Here is a 13755-nt window from a genome sequence, read left to right on the forward strand (position 1 = left end):
CACGCTGAAAGCAATTACGGCCGAACTAGTTTCGCAGTCCTAAATGATTGTGATAAGTGCGTGGTCATTACTTGCGTGTATACGCCGGTATACTCATTCATAAATAAACGTAGCTAATTATTCTGTGCAACCGGACGTGCGTTTGCGTTCTGGCAAATTTTCGACGAATCTCAACATTTGCCGACAGTCAACACTTTTTTTTTGTATTAAGTCTGAAATTTCGAGTTCTCATGAAGACGATGGTAAGAACAAGAAATCCCTTCTGTGCCGTGACAGATGCTGGCTCTGGGTTCTTTTTGTACAGCATCAGAGGTGCCTGCAACCGCAACCAGTGTTGTGCCGTCAGCGATCCGGACCGAGTCGTTTGGAATGTCCGCAACGCGTGCAGACTCTACTGGAAAGCACTTCTGCAGCGTTAGCTACACTACTGTGGCAAGGTGAGAAATATTCGGCGACAATGTTTGTTCCAGTTGCCTTGTGACTGCTTTGATGCTCCAGGATGTCTGACGCAAAAAGAAACCTGTGGCTGGGTTGCATTCTCAAGCACACCCAAGTTGTCGTCTTCAAGTTTAAGTCGAGACAGCGTTGGCCATGAACGAAACTTTCGACTAATTGCTCTTGTTGAAAACATTGATTAGGAATATAAAGATTTTATGGAAGAGTACTAGCTGGTCAGACCCTGGGTAGTTCGACCAGTGCTCGCCGACACAAGCAGCAGATATTGAAATAAACAGCCGCAGAGCCGAAGGCCCCAAGCAGTCGCGCGACACGTCTGTGGGCGGGGCGAAGGGATGTTGATGGTGACAGTGCACTCGCACAATATTAGGGCGAAAGCCTTTCTTTGCTCATGAGTGTGCGCAAGACCTGTCCGTAGGACACATGTACAAGAAGTATACGCTTCTTCACCTGTCAATCATGCGGCATATTAAAAAACACATGAAATATAAAAAATAAAAAAGAACAAAGAAAGTAAGGTGATTTGATAAACAACAAAAACAATGAAAGCGAAAAAAATAAAAGGTCAAAAATAAAAGATGATAAATTCAAGCAGAAAAAGAGGGCAAGGAAAGACATTTGCATTTCCGCTCATAAGCAGACTTACGGGCAAATAAATGAATGAGCTCTTTATTTAGAAAGGATGAATTTTTTTGTCCTTAGCTATGCGAAAATACCAGCTATTTTTTCGGCAACACCCCAGGGACATGTAATAGGGGAGTACTTACTCATCGACAGCCACCCGAGACTGGATAGGATAGGAAAACTTTTATTGAATCATTAGTATTTAGGCGATCAGAAGTCTTCTTGCTTGCTTCGCATGTCGCTGTCTTCACGCTGCGCTGCAGGGAAGGCTTCTTCAGCAAAGGGTGGTCCCTCAGTCCAGGGCTCCACTGAGTTTGGCTGCATCCCTTGCGTGCTCTACCATCATCTTTTGGACGGCGAGCTCGCAGCTGACGAACCGGCTCTCCCAGTGCCCCGCACTCGGGGGTTTGTGTTCTCGGAATGCGTTGTTTCGTTCGCATTCCCATGTTATGTGAAATAGTGTGGGTGTGGCCCCGCACCACGGGCATGTGCCCCTATATTGCGTTGGGAACATCTTGTTGTATATAAAGAGGTTGGGGAAGGAACCTGTTTGTAATCTACGCCAATCTGTTGCCTCCTCTTTTGTTAGTGCTTTATGCGGGGGCGGATATTTATATCTCACCCCTCTGTGATGTTGGAGTAGTTCTGAATAGCTGTCCCCGAGGATCATGGCGCTCAGACCACGGCTCTCTTGCTGCTGTCCGACTCGGAAACAAAAAGCTCCAGCTAGACCATCCGCCGCCTCATTGCCCCTTATGCCCTCGTGCGCAGGTATCCAGATTAAATTATGTTGGACTGTTATGCTCTCTGAGAGGTTGCACTCTCTGAGCACCTTAAGAGCAGCTTTGCTAATTCTGCCCTTCGTATAATTTCGACAGGTCTCTTTTGAGTCCTTGAGAATATTCAATGATTTGTTCTCCCTATATCCTTTTGCTGCCGCCAGCGCTACGGCTAACTCTTTGGCGTCCGTTATACTCCAGATTTCCGTGGATGCCCCGGAGGTTAGTTCCCCATCTTTGTTTACTACCACTGCCGTACCTATGTATTTGCTGCTGCCGCTCGCTACTTCCATAGCGCTTTCGGCCGTGTAAAAGGTGTTATTCTTCCCCGCTAGTGTTCTTTCAATGTGTGCTGCCCTGGCCTTCCTTCTGTCTTCGTGGAGCCTGGGGTCCATGTTCTTTGGAATGGGTCTGACATAAAATGTTTTCCTTATTTCGGTAGGCATGTCTTCGTACCGCTTTGTGTCGATGTATTCGCAGCCTATTCTGTCGAGCAGTGCTCTTCCAGTGTAGGTCCCTCCTAGTCTTTTAATTTGCGATTTTCGTTGCGCTTCCACCATTTCTAGGAAGGTGTTGTTGACGCCAAGCTGCATGAGCTTTTCGTTGGGTGTGTTTCTTGACAGGTGTAATGCTGTCTTGTATGCTTTCCTTAGAATGGTTTCGATTTCTTCATTAGACGTTTTTGTCCTTACGTGGAAGGGAAGCGAGTACGTAACTCTGCTTACTATGAGGCTGTTGACCAATCTTAGGTTGTCTTCTTCTTTCATCCCATGTCTTCTTTGAGAGACTCTGCTTATCATTCTGCTGACACTTTCTGTTGATTTCTTGAGTAGGAAATCGTGTGGTCGCATTTCCTACTACCCTGCAGCCACATGCCGAGGATGCGGATCATTTTGCATTCCGGTATGAGTTGTCCTTCGAGAGTGACTTCCAGTTTCGCCTTAGTCTGGTGTCGGCCCACTCTCAGGAGTTCAGACTTTTCGGTAGAACAGTTGAGGCCTCTAGCTGTCACGTAGTCTTCTACGCATCTCGCCGCTTCTTGCAGTGCGGCTTGCTTTTCTTCTAAGGTCCCTCCGGTAGCCCAGACCGTGATGTCGTCCGCGTACATCGCGTGTCGGACTCCCTGGATTTGCTCGAGTTTTCTTGCTAGGCCAGTCATCGCCACGTTGAATAATACGGGCGAGATTACGGAGCCTTGGGGCGTACCTCTGCTAGGCGTTGCAAAGATATCGCTCCTTAGTTCTCCTAGGCCTACTGTGGTCGTTCTGTTTAGAAGGAAGTCCTTCACGTAATCGTGTTCTCTTCCCGCAGTTCGCGTTGATGAGACCTTTCATGATGGCCTCGTGGCTTACGTTGTCGAAGGCTCCTTTGACATCGAGCGCCATGACCACGTTTTCGCCCTTTCTTGGCATAGTTTCTAAGACCTCCTTCTCGAGCTGTAGCAGGATATCTTGCGTCGAGAGGTTGGCTCTGAACCCGAACATTGAGTTTGGGCAGTACTTTTCGCTCTCCAGGTGTTGTTGGGTGCGTTTGGTGACTATCTTCTCGTAGAGTTTGCCCAGGCACGATGTGAGAGAGATCGGCCTCAGATTATCGATTTGGATTTTCTTGCCGGGTTTGGGGATCATCACTACGACGGCGTGTTTCCATGCCGCCGGGACTCTCCCTTCTTGCCATAATTTGTTTAAGTAGTGGACTAGCTGGTCTATCGCTTCGTCGCTGAGGTTTCTAATGAGGGAGTTCCGTACTCGATCTGCTCCCGCTGCTGTGTTCTTGGTGGCTGATCTAATTGCCTCAATGACCTCTTCCCTAGAGATGGGTCGATCCATGTTCGGGTTTTCTTCGCCTCGGTATTCACCGTGGTATCCCTCCGGTTCTCCCGTTCCGTAGCATTTCTTCCGAACCTCTTCGAGCATCTGCTCGTCCGTTCCTTGATACTGGTGTATTAATCTTTGGATAGAATTGCTGCTTTCCCGTTTGCTCTTGCTGGGATCCATCTGGCTTCTGAGTATTTGCCACGTTCTGGCTGTACTGAGGGTGCCCTTCAGCGAGTCTGTGAATTGTTGCCACCCCTGTCTAGCCAGTTGCGTAGCGTACTCTTCCGCCTTCTTACTGATCTCCGCAATCTTCCTCTTGAGTTTCTTATTTAGTTTGTTTTTTCATCGTTTGGTGAGACCGCGCCTTGCTTCCATAGCCTAAGGAGCCGCCTATCTACCTCCGGTGCTTCCTCGGTCCTGTCCACTTCTCGGGTGTACATCTCTTGGATCTGTTTTAGCTGGTGGCTCCATTCCTCCGGGGAGGTTATGTTGCCGCTCATCCCTCTGCAGTGTTCTCGAAAAGCGTCCCAGTCCGTTAGCTTGGCTGTGCCGATCTCCCATTTCGTATGTTCTGTCTCCAGTTTCAGGCGTAGAATGTAGTGATCGCTCCCAAGATTCTCGAGCGTATTTTCCCATTCCACGTTTCTGGCATTCTTTACGAAGGTTAGGTCAGGGCAGGTGTCTACACTGACGCTGTTCCCTATTCTGGTTGGTTGGGCTTCATCGGTTAGGAGGTCGCATCCTACGTTTTCTGCCGCAGTGCTAATCTCTCTACCCTTTTTGTCGTCTTCCGCGTAACCCCACTGTGGACTCTTGGCATTGAAGTCTCCTGCTACGACTAGCGTGTTTTGTCCCGCTAGTTTTTTAGCTTCGGCGAAGAGCTTTATAAACTCTCCGTTCCTCTGGTTTGGTGAACTATATACGTTAATTACGACAGTGCTTTTCGCTTTCCTCTTCTTCTTCGGAAGGATCTCCGTTATTGTGTGTTCGATGTTTGTGTCCTTAATCTCGTCGTGTGCTATGGTGACTATCTTGTTGCTTATGAGGGTTGCGACCTTGCCTCTCTCCAAACACGTGTAGCCCCTAAGTGTCGGAGTGGTGAAGGTTTCTTGTAATAGTATTAGGTCTGGCATCGTACCTTTGTGATTGATGAATTGTTGCAGGAGCCCCTGTTAATGCCTGTAGCCCCTGCAGTTCCATTGCCAAATTTCTAATTTGTTGCCTCCGGCCATATTGGGGCGTTGGTATTATTGTGAATATTAGCGTTAGCTATTCCTGGGGTTTCTGCGTTCCCGCCGAAGCGGCGCTCGTTGTATAGTCTATCTCTAGAGTCATGGATCTTTTGCACGTTCTGGTTCTTTATGTAATTGCGGAATCCCTGTTCTTGTAGGGCTACTTTTTGTTGTGTGGTTTGCATTTTCTTCTGTATGTTCTGAAATTGTGACTGCAGATTTAGTAGCATGTTCTTGATTTCGCTAATCCCTTCCGCTGCCTGTGGCTCGGGGCTAGGGGACTTAGGCGGCGGAGTGGCCACCCTTATGGGTGCCGAGTATGGTGTTGCCGGTGTTAGACCCTGTCGCCTGATCTCTTGTAGTTCCTTGATTGTCATTTAGATGTTTCCTCAGCTGTTGATTTTCCTTTCTTAACTCGTTTATAATTTGTTTATTATTGTTTGTGTGGTCATTTGGGTTTGAGTGCGGAGTATCTGGGTGAATTGTAATGGGAGGGCCGGCTCCCCAGCTCACCTTCGTGCCGCCGCTTTTCTTCTGTGGCTGTTTCTCTGCCTGCTGCTGCTGCCCCTTGGGTGGCGGTGTCCATGATCCGTCCCGGGCTCGGCTGCGGCTGCGGCTACGGCTGCTGCTCCACCCGCTATGGTCCCCTTCTTCCCTCGAGAACCACCTCTGGCGTCTGGCTCCGCCGCCTCGGCTTTTGCTCCGGCTGCGACTTTGCCTCTGCTGCTGCTGTTGGGGTCTCCCCCATCTTAGCTCGCTCGCTGTCTTCAGTCTTTGCTTGCAGTCCCTGGTTCCTGCCACGTGGCCACCGCCGCACAGCAGACACTTGGGTATGCGCTCGTGCTCCTCGATTAGATTCCGTCCTCCGCATTGTCGGCAGGTTCTGGAATCTGGACTTGGGCAGACGTCCGTTCGATGTTCTTGCTGTCCGCAGGTGTAGCAGACTTGCCTCGTGGGTCGGTATGGGTAGCACCACATCTCCCCGCCGTAAGAGATGACTTGCTTGGGGAGACACGGGCCGTCGAAAGTTATGACTGCGATTCTCGAACGCCCGAGCATTCTCGCCGCCAGGATTTTGACTCCCTGGGCGCGTACTCGCCGGTGTGCCTTTAGTTCTTCGGCCGGGGTTCCCGGGTCTACGCCGTGGATGACCCCGCACAGCGTTCCCTCCGGTGCCGCCATATGGCAGTTGACTGCGAAGGCTTTCCCGCCAAAATTCAGCTCGGTGATCCGTCTGATATTTCGGGCAACCTCTTCGTTGTTAGTGCTGATAATTATCATGTTCGATCCGTTTCGTAGCCGTACTATAAAGTCTTCGGTCTTGCAAGTCTGGCCGGTGGCAGTGATTACCGCTCGCGCCACTTGGTGCGTGTGCAATTCCTTGACTGGCAGTCCCCTCGGTCTCATGACGACCTTTAAGTCTTCGCGTGGAAGCGGCGGCAGTCTTCGCCTTGGCGGCGTCTGCAGCTGCGCTCCTTCTTTTCCGCCTTCCCCGGGTGCGGGTGGCGTGTTGCCTGACGTCACGCTCGAGCTCTGTGGTTGGCTGTTGCCATGCGCCGGTCCCGCCGAGGCCGGCCCGTCGCGCTGGCGTTTCTTTTGTCTCTTCGACATCGCGATTTCCCAGTCTGCGTCCGTGTCTTGAACCGACTGGTGCGCCTGCGTGCTTGGCCCCGGCCCAGAGGCCGGCGCTGAGGCTGGGGTGCCGCTCAATAAAGCCTGGGGTGGTCTATGGCCTAGGCCTAGCGTGGCCGTCGCCGTCGACGTGGCAGCGTCGGCGGTGTCGGCGGTCGCTTCTTGCAGGTCTTGATCCATAATATCCTGGGTTTCCATGCCGGAATCCCTTGAACGTGATGGGGGTGGGGGTCGCAACTCAGGTTGTCGCGTCAGGCCTTCGCTCGGGTCCGCTTCCCCGGCCGACCGTCGCCGGGGGTAGGCCTCCGGGCCCCGTACTCGTGCTAACCCTCGTTAGGCTTAACGCCTGGCCGGCCTCGTGGGAAATTCAGAGGTCGGTAGATTCCAAAAATCTGGACGTACAGGCTTGAATTTTGTGTCCTCGTGGTCCTCTTCCTCTTATGCATCGGATCCAGCAAGAATTTGGTGGATCCAATAGGGTTGACCTGGTCAAAACACCCGAAAATCGCGGAGCGCATGCAACACGCGTCCGCTCGCCTCGGCTGCTCGCAGCGCCCCCTCCCCCCCCCCCCCCCACCCGAGACTGGCTTCCCTTAGAATTAGTTCTAAAAAAGGGGGGGTTATAAGTTGGCATGTCTGTAATGTTATCACTTATTGCTCGCACATCAATTCCATAGTCAAGAGCAGCACTACGAAGTTTCTGAGAAAGCTGTATAGCTTTCCTTTGTAGCCGCATGGCTGCGCTTGGGTGGATGCCAATGACTAATTACTCCCTTTTTAGAAATCTACTCCACCTGGGGGATTCCCTTAAACATTTGACCCACCCCAAGGCCACTTAGTATTTGTGTGCAGTGGTTTTACGTAAATATGTAGAATATTAACGGACTCCGTTTGATTTCATAGCACGCAAACTTCGGAGGAAAAAATGTATTGTCGAACAGTTCCGAGCAATAACGGAATACCGAACAACACAGTTGTATTTATTCATTGAAATTTCTCACCTGTGAGTAAAATAAATTAAATCGAAGTTAGACGCATGCCCAGATTGAAATTCGAATTGTTTAAGGGTGTTGAAAATGCACGTTTTCCATGTTGCTCTACATTCTACTGTGGATGAGCTTTTTAATGAGTTATCTGAAAACGAGCAGAATGGAAATGGGCCGCTACTTAGCGTAAACATTTCTCACTTCTTTCAATACTCGAATGTCTTTTATTCCTTTATACTCAGTTCTCAAGAAAGGGTTTATTAGTCAGCATGCCTGTAATGTTATTATATCACTCTCATATCAATTCCATAGTCAGGACCAGCAAGTGAGCCCTTCAGATTCTCAGTTAGTTTCCCTATCGTATCCGGTGATGTTTAAGGAAGGACGGTTCTATGCAAACACTCTAAAAAAAAATTCGCGGTGGCTCAGCTCTGGTTAAACCTGGAGCGCCGCGCCGCCGGCAGCTGCTCCACACCACGTGACCAACCACGAGACAGCGTGGCAGCGCAGCCACAGGGTGGCGCGCTTCCACGCTGAAGGCTCGAAATACTACCGTAATGTATCTATCGCTACAAAAAATTGCGTCAGCGAAGACGTCTCGTGGGTTATTTTAGGCACAGCCTCACAGGTTTTTAGTTCAGGAAATATTTATCAAGATCCATTGCTTTCTGCTGTTAGAGCCACTGCACCAGATTTCATATGCATACCCCCCTGCATAGGCTCTGTCGCGTTGGCGTTCGGCTGCTGATCCCAATACGTCGCGGGTTCAATCATGCATGGAGTGGCCGCCGGGTGTTCCATGTAATTAGGAGCACATCACTAAGTCATACCTCGTAGCCCGTATGGCGCTTCGGCTGTTAAGCGGCACGATTTATTTTATTCTACTTTCGTGCCATTCTGCGGTGACGCATACTCCCTTGGCATTGCACAACATTATTTCAGGCTGCTTCTTGCAACGCAGTTTTTCTTACAGTGCAGTGATCTGCGCTCACGTAAGATACCCCTTTACGCAGCCGGCTCAGATCGCCCGCCAGCATGGAATACTCGCACACGTTTGGAGTCTATGCGACGACCAGTTCCTGACAGTCGTAGTTCCACCACCATGGCCCGGTGAGTGATTGTTGTTAAGCGGTTGGGATCAACCGTGTAGTACTGCAGCTGAGAACGTTTGGCAATTCTTGAGGAGAAAATTACCTAGAATGTGGCAGCCACATTTCGACGGAGACAAAATAGGAAAGCACCCGTGGGCTAATGCGTTTTTGGTGACCGTTAGAGACTGGAGGCCTCCACTGGCGCATCCACCAATGCCTACGAGTAGCCTCAGACCATCTAACATAACACGCCATACCATGCCAAAAACTCTACTGCCCGAAATCTCCCTCCCCCCCTCCAAAAAAAATAGCGTTTTCACGTTGTCTGCATGGAAAAGCTCTTTTGTTAGAGTAGAACACAGTTTTTTTTTTCTGCTGATAACAAGGGATGCCGTTAAGAGAATCGTAGCTAAGAAACTGTAACTTTAGTGGGTTTTATTTTTTTCACCGGGAACCGTCATGGCTCAGTGCTGCCGGGTGCGTATAGTTTCAGAGTTATTGGGGCTGTCGGGTCTCTTCACTAAAAATGGGAATACGCCAATATAGGAGCAAAAAGGGAGCAAGTTGTTCCCTAGCGTAATCCCATTTATAAACCTAGGGGAGAGACAACCATAAACTTAATAAACCAAATGGTCAGGCAGGCTTTCGCAAATAATACTCGAGAATAGACCGTATTCGCACTGTCAACCAGGTGATAGAATAATGTGCACAATATTGCCAACCCGTTGAGTATTTTTTTTCGCAGCAAAAGAATCATTTAATGGAAGTGTGTGGCAGTCAGACTTGTAGTATCTGGTGCAAAAATGGTATACCACACTTGTTGTTGTATGGCTCGCTGCTTTTATGGCGCTATTCGGTGTTTGCGCAAATCTGGAGCGCCACGCATTGAACACAGCAAAATGACACATGCCTCTGGAAGAAAACTTCCGCCTCCTTGTTGGTCTGTACCGTACGCGCCGCTGGAAATTGGAGTGTAAATCGAGCATGACTGAACCACTAGTGTTATACACCACTTTTGCACCAAGCAATATGGCTTATGGCTTATGGGGCTTAACGTTCCAACGCGACTTCGCCTCCATCGAAATTCGACCGCCGCGGCCGGGATCCAACCCGCGTCTTCCATGTTAGCAGCCGAGCGCCGTAACCAGGGAGCCACCGCGGCAGCGCACCTGGCAACACGTAACGCGTTACAAACAATTGATTACTGCTAATAATATACTTTTTTTAATTTCATAATGCGCTGATTAATGGTTTGTAGGCTGTAACGTTCGCGGCAATCAATTTACTTCAACAAGTTGTAACCAGTGGTATATCACCGTAAACTTGGAGAACCAGGGGCAAACCCTTTAGCACCAAATTCGCTCGCATTACAGCGACAACGGAGTGGAGAAACCCCATTGATTAGATTTGATTTGATTTGATATCGGCGAATGGGGTCTCGAGTTGTCTGCATGTGAGTAACCCCGCCTGTCTTCCGTGCTTCGCATATCAGCACGGCGGCACAACAGAATGCCATGATTAGTGAGCTTGACCTTCTGCCCTCAAAACGCAAGCAGCAGCGATGCGCGGCACCTCTCGTAACGCCAGGTGGCGCGCAATGTGGCCGCATGTCAAGCAACGCACTTCACCGGCGCGTTGATCGAGGCTATCTTCAGCGTCACTACTCGTGTGGTCACAAGGAAGCATGAAAAAAAAAATGCCGAACAACTTCGAACAACAATTTCAGTCGAAAGAATTGGATTTTGAGGAGCGCAAAGGCGCAGTAACAGTCTCACTTGTCGTTGGACACCTCAAACGAAGGCTCCTCGAGGAAAGGGAGGAAGGTGGGAGTGAAAGAAGACAAGAGAGAAAGAGGTGCCGTAGTGGAGTATTCCGGAATAGATTCGAAGGGCGGTACTTTGCGATGTCGGTGCACGTTGAAGAACGCCAGGAAACACCAACGCTCCAGTACAGTGGCGCATCTGGTAACCGCTGCGCCACTGTGTTCATAGTGGTATGAGGACTTGCCGCCATCTATGAATTTTAAATAGACAGTGACTAACTCTGCATATATGGGCACTAACCCATAAAGCCTTTATTGCAGTGCTTAAGTGTCCTCTGCTTCCGCATGTGTACTCGATTCTAAAACGTTAAACCCGTGCCACTTTAAGCGTAAATGTACGTTGAAGTGGAATTTCACGATTGGTTTAGATGGAAAGTGGAATAAATTACCAAAGTATGCGGCATACTTGAGTGAAAAAGAATGGGTTTGGCAACAGAACATTGCCAGGCGGCCCCATACTGGGCACATGTCGTCAGGATCGGATTGCTCTTACGACAATACGGACGTTCCTTCATTGGCAGTGTTCAAGCCGTTCCTAATGTGTCTATATATCTGCGCCTGTAACTTGTTCACACCGTCACCGTCAGTCCAAGGTTTTCGCTGTCCCCAAGCCTCTGTTCCAGTGCTTAGTAACAGGCCTAATTAGAATCTGGAAAGCCGTGATTCTATCATAACATCCCCCGCCCCCGTTTCTCCTCTATCATCATTGTCCAGAGTGCGCCCTCTTCTAACATATCTCTATAACATAGTTTTTTTACGTTTATCACACAAATGCGCAGAGGAAGAGAATTCTGATTCCGAGGCAACCAAGCACAGGGACGTGGAAGCAAGTACAAGAAGCAGACAAACACTGTTGCCACATCGTCCACCATAACTTCTCAAAAGGTAAAGTTCTGGTAACGTCCATCTTGTGCAAAAGTTGTTGCTCTCTCACCACTACATACTACAAACCTATAAACCTGCAGTAGCCAGTCATTTTCCCCATACTACCTGCCAATCAGATGAACCGTATACAGTTGTAAAGCGTGTGACTCGGCATCCAAGTGCATGTCCACCGCTGCTGACCTGCTGGCAGTCACCTGAGGCATGGCGAAAGTATCCTCCTTGGAAGGCTGTTCATGGTGCTGTGTTGAAAGCTTTATTGAAATGCACTGCTCCTGGGCACCCCAGACACGTCTTTGACAGTTTACGCGCACTTTCTGAGTGCTTCCAACTGTTGAATTTTTGTTCATCACAACATGATCATTAATCTCTGTAAAGTTAACAAGAAGCATTTGTGAGATAGCGCTCGTGTTGTTCGTTTCGTCTTGTGTCCTGTCCAACTCTGCGCTATATTCTATCGCTATGATCATGAACCAACCCCAAAAAGAAACGCTTTTGAAGTATTTGTGCTTTGCAAACAACACGCCCTTAAGTACGTGCAAGGGTATTTATGCTCCATTTTACATTCGCCCGCAGTCACTATTAATATTGAATCGTGCATGTGAAAGAACTCCAAGTGGTCAAAATTTTCAGAGAACTTAACTACGGCGTCCCTCATAGCCTTAATCGCTTTGCTCTGGGACGTTAAACCCCATAAACCAAACCTGAAGGACCCGAGTAGGTTCCGAAACGTCGTGTTACAACTTGGTTGCCGTTCGTTTCGCACATATTTTCCCCAGTCAAACAGAACTATGTTAAATGTTTTCTTTTCAGTCTATAACGAACCAAGCCCAGACACAGAAGACAAAAATCTTCACAAGAAATTAGTGGACTTTGCTTCATCTGCACTGTCTATTAAGTGGTACTAAACCTTTGCAGATTTCAGAACCGCACAGCAAGCGGTAATGACTGTCCCGCTCACCTAGTGAGGAGCTCTTACGAGACATGTTTCTTCCGAATAGCATTGAAAAATTACGGCAATCCTGCCACTATTACGAGAGTCTACAGTCAAGTGAACATAGTGATGTCAGCTCAAAGCACTAGTACCATTTTATTTGAACTGTTTTCTTCGTATAGATTATTTTACAGTGTTAACAATTACCTTCGTAATTCGTGTTAACACGCCCACATTATAAAACTAGGAACTTTTGCTTTCCTGCTAAAATCTGGAACTCTTGTACATTGTGAATTCATTTCCCTAGGCGCTCAATCCATGTTACTAACTAGTGGAAGTGATTCCCACCATTGATAATTTTTTTATCGACTGTATGAAAGAAGAGCTTATATTGCAGAAGGAATTTTAAAGAAAAGCCGTCTCTTCCCAGTCCTCACAAAAATTATCGAGAACTGAGCAGTCTTTTTTGAGCAGGCCTCTGCGAGTAGTGCTTTTAATTATCCCATGCGCTTCTCCAACGTTTGTGGTAATGCTTGCAACTTCCATGCAGTACAGTAGTGGAGGCTCAAGTAAGATCCTCTCTCGCAGTACCGCCGATGTTGGAGACTACGGCGTCGAGTGGGATACCTGCATCGCGTATGGCATAAAGCCACGCGCATAGCTGGCGCCATGGGTCAGTGGACACCTCAATCGTGCTTTCATGTACCTGGCGGTGGCGTCCACCTGCAAAAAACTGCCTTCGCACAGTATTTCATGCCATGATAAAATGCCGGCCATTTTTTTTTCTCTTTAGAGGACATGTGAGTGGTTGTTGACGTAACAGCAAGGTGTTATCCGCACCGTATTAGGGTTGACAAACTAACCTCTCTTTGCCTTTGGTCGAGTTTACGATGTGCTCTTAATCTCCTATTACTAATATTACCCCACAGATTCAAAGCTAGTTTTCTCCCAGGGACAATTTTTATCATCACAAACAGGCTTCAATGTGAAACCTCCGGATCGATAGCCAGAATCTTCTTGCCTTGCAGTCCGAGTTGCTCTTCTGTGCGAAGCATTTACTGGGCGTTGGAAGAGCACTAGATATGCATTGTCGGCAGCGTAGTGCATGAGAATACAGCCAAGAGAGGCTATCTAGCTGCTGGTTAATTAATAAGGAATAGTTTATTGTTTAGATGCTAACTTTGTTTAGATGCTAACGAGTCACGTCACCATGCTGGTGAGTAACGTCACCATGACGTTACTCACCAGCATGGTGACGTGACTCGATTACGACCGACGCTGAATACCGATAGGGGATGTAGAGATAGTTATTCCGTCTAATGCCTCTGGGATCTTGTAACCGACAGAGCTAACACCTTTCCAAGTGTTACCTCATGTATAATATCTCGCACGTTAAAGCTGACCCAAGTGGTGGCTTTATTTGATGCGTCAAATTACACGTGACCAATGAGCAGCGCTTCCAAGAGATCGTCCATGTAACAAATCATTCTCCTATTTTCT

At 48.5% G+C, this 13755-nt stretch overlaps 1 long non-coding RNA gene across 1 annotated transcript; it reads left to right on the forward strand.

Moving 5' to 3' along the window:
• Positions 1-338: 338 nt before the first annotated feature.
• LOC144100844 (uncharacterized) lies at positions 339-11318 on the forward strand. The gene is made up of 3 exons (XR_013307862.1): positions 339-437; positions 8540-8636; positions 11219-11318. It is a non-coding gene; the product is annotated as an uncharacterized LOC144100844 (long non-coding RNA).
• The last annotated feature ends 2437 nt before the right edge of the window (positions 11319-13755 follow it).

Source organism: Amblyomma americanum, chromosome 8, assembly GCF_052857255.1.
Source record: "Amblyomma americanum isolate KBUSLIRL-KWMA chromosome 8, ASM5285725v1, whole genome shotgun sequence".
Lineage (NCBI taxonomy): Eukaryota > Metazoa > Arthropoda > Arachnida > Ixodida > Ixodidae > Amblyomma > Amblyomma americanum.